Raw genomic sequence first — 3,773 nt, forward strand, 5'->3', positions numbered from 1 at the left:
AGTATTTCACAGTGACAGGTGAACAGAAATGCCCTTTTCATTCTAAAAGGTGAGGTTATTGTGCACTGCTGGTGCCATGACTCCACATGCGGGCCATTAACAGTGTTGTCCACCTCACTGGAAACCTCCACAGTCCATTCTCCCTCCGAGGGGACGGTTCGATGCCAGTGATGTTTACATCCTGCTGGAAACCGCCGCCTTCTTTCGGAAGGTTTCCCACGCTAAGAGCATTTATCGTCTCTGGTGACGTTAACCACACCAATCCGCCTTTTCAGCTCCCTAACGACAGGCAGCAGCCGACGTGCCCCCGGTGGACAAAACACAGCACTTGAGTTTCATGTCAAACACTGATGCTCACCGCCTGCTCCGACAGGCTCTGACGAAGGGGCCGGCCCGCCGTGTCACCCTCTCAGGGTTCACGTACCAACTGGGTTTTGTTCACTTGTGACACTTTTGATGAACTCACTGACATGAAGACATCGCTGGGAACATCGCTGCGTGTGAAGATATGTGCACCGCTGCAGCCGCTGACAGGGAACTAGTCTTTTTTTGAGATCAAGGCCAAGAAGAAGCGGCATGTCGGAGAGACCTCATCAAGGCTCGGAAAAAAGTCAAAACATCACTTGGTTCCCATTATGCCACTATTTTATCCCTCGGATTCAGACTGCTCTTTGTGTTATTCATGCTCGTACATGGCGAAACACTTTGAGCTTTTAAAAGCCGAAAAAGATATATCAATTTGAAAGCAAGAAAAAAAACATTCTCTCTCTCTCTCTCTCTCTCTCTCTTTGTTTCTTGCTCTTAAATACACACAGTGGCCTTGAAACAAAATTAATTAAAAGCTGAGCAGAATAATTAAAAACCGATGTAAGTAAGGACAAAAGAATCATTCAAATGACTTGACAGCTGATTAAAAAAAGAGGGTTTGATCTCCCATATATCAAGTGAAATTGTGTTTTTGAGTGACGTTTATATACAGGGTCGCTGAAAAAGTTGGAATAACTGGCAAATGTCTTGTCTTTTATAGCGCTGAAACAAATGTTATGCATGAATTCATTTCACGTGGATAATTGGGACAGATAATGTCATTTGCACTTGGTCAAAAGTGATTACTGATGCATTTAAATAGGAATAAACAGAGGATTGTGTCTGGAAAAAAAGATTCCAACTTTATGGGCAACAGTGCATGTTAACTCCAGTTACATATTTAATAGGTTATTAGCTAAGACACTTTACCTCCAGGGAGGGGAAATGTCTCTTCTGACGTGTGTTTGGTTGATCGAGCACAAATTATAACATGTGACGGTGAAAATCATAAATAAAGAAAGAAAACAAAAGAACATTGCTGAAAACATGTGAGATCTATATCCTCATTAAGTCAGATACGTTAACTGAATGAAATGCTCATCTAAGTGATGCAATTTGTTGTTTACTTGTCTTGTGAAATGTATGTTTGCTCACTTGGAAAGGAGATTACACAAAGAGAGACCGTGAGTTACTGTGATAAAGCTTTTATTCTATTATGGCACATTTTCAGTATTTATCTAACATATCACAGCATATTAACCCAAATACTCAATAGTATAACTTGACTAAAAATGACAACCATGTTCACTTTCAGCAACCAAAAACTGATGCCTGGTTTCCAACCTGGCAACCACTTTTTAGAGTGGAGTCCTGCTTAATGAGGACCCTAAAAACTATATGGGGACACTAAAGTTTTGAGCTTCAGCCTCTGTTGTAAATTATTCCACAAGGACGGAGCAGCAATGTCCAGAACCGATTAACAATTGACACCTTCGGGGGAAAATAAAAGAGTTCCTTCCCAACATTTGATGGAAGCCATACAATTAAATGATATAAGTTGAGTGTGAGAAAATGTCCAGATCTAGGAATTAGTCATTCATCCCCATATATTATTTAAGTGTCAGTGCATTTTGTGTCTTGACTCTTACATCAGAAAATCATAAGCCATTTGCTTTAGCGATATGATGTATTCTTGAATAACATCTAAGGCATGTACGTGCACAGAGCAGGAGACAGAGACAGATATCTATATATATATATATATATATATATATATATATAAAGAGAGAGAGAGAGAGAGAGAGAGAGAGAGAGAGAGAAAGAGGGGTGACAAGAAACCATTTAGTGTCAACACCAGACAGTAAGTGCGCATTTTAAAATGTTTTTGTTTCACAATAGCAAACTATGAAAAAGCACATGAATATGCACAGCAGTGTCTTGCGTTACAATTGTAGACAAACGCTGCAACTATTGCATGATGCAACTGTGATGTGATTACAACGCCTTCCTGATGTGTTGGAAGCCAAAGAAATATCCAACCCCTTATATTTATCTTCTCACAGCCTGACATAAGTTCATCATGTGACGCAATTGTGATTAAATTATGTTTTTAAGCTTTAAGATTAGCCTATAAAGGTTCTCTGTGCGTCATTCAGATAGCAGATAGCATCGCGTCTTGTAATGTCAAGATGTAGAGGATTACTGTTCGGCGGAGCAGGGAATGAAGCCGCTCTCCCTCTGTGTGGGATTCGATATGCTCTGAATTGAACCTTTAAGTGTGATATTGTGAATAACTGAAGCAGATTCTTACTATATTCTCTCACACTCAAAGAAAAGGAATAGTCAGAGAGATCTCTGATGGCTTTCAGAGGACGTGTTTGGTCTGTTCCTGACACAGCGATGCCGAAGCCTTAGAAAGCAGAGGCCTCTATGGTCGATTCACGTGGCAACCACTCTGAATGTCAAAAAAAACCCCTGAAACATAGAACCCCATTTGAATTTCAGTCTTGTCTGCAGCCAAAGGTGCTCTAAAGGACGACTCACGAGTCAGCTTTTGATTAAATAGATCTATAGATCAATTTTTCAGCCTCAAAACCCCCTTTTTTTAAAAACGACTCGAGGCAATTACTGCAGAGTTTTCCAAAGGTCTTCTCCGTCTTGCTCTCTCGCTCTCCTGCTCTCCTGCTCTCTCGCTCTCTCTTGTCTTGCATCTCTCACATCTGCCTTTGTGGAGTGAATTAGTGAAAGACTGCACTAATATAAGATCAGCCAGCCGGAGCTGACTGATTGAATTAATAAGCAATATAATCATAGCTGATCTGTAAAGTTATCTACAAGCCACGCATTAAGAGCAGTGGGTGCAGCACGCTGGGGAGCGCCTGCTGCCTGTCACATCGCTGCATCTGCTCCCCGCTGCTGTCAATCCCATCTTCACCTAATTGCTTGAGATGGAGGGTTGCAAATTGTCTTAAAGAGCTCCCCCTCTATTTAATTCTCTTCAAATAAAAACTTGCTTGATTTGTTTACGGCTGCCTCCCTCAAATGTTTACCGCAGTAGAACCGCAATAAACAGAGAGATTTACAGTCCCTTATATATCTTGTGCTCATAGTTTGAGATGGATTTGAGTTTGATATCATAAATTGACAGACAGTATTTTTTTTCTACTGGCACGCCTCACTTTAACACTGCAGAAACATTTCCCGAGCCAACAGAAGAATCAAATGGGGATTCATGCGCCATGTGGCTGTTAGTCCCCCAACTCTATTCAGGATCACACACGTTGTTGGTGTGTTTGCTGTGTGGCAAAATCATGGCTTTAAGGTTTTGGGTGAAAGTGGCTGAAACCAGCTGGTCTCATTGTAATGAGATTATGTGGCATCAAACTAAATCACTTTAATTGTGTACAGAGTCGAGCAATGAATCTTGGGAGATTTGTCGTAACATAAAGCTGAAATACTTCTAGAAT

The sequence above is a fragment of the Eutrigla gurnardus genome (genome assembly GCF_963514095.1).
Source record: "Eutrigla gurnardus genome assembly, chromosome: 15".
NCBI lineage: Eukaryota > Metazoa > Chordata > Actinopteri > Perciformes > Triglidae > Eutrigla > Eutrigla gurnardus.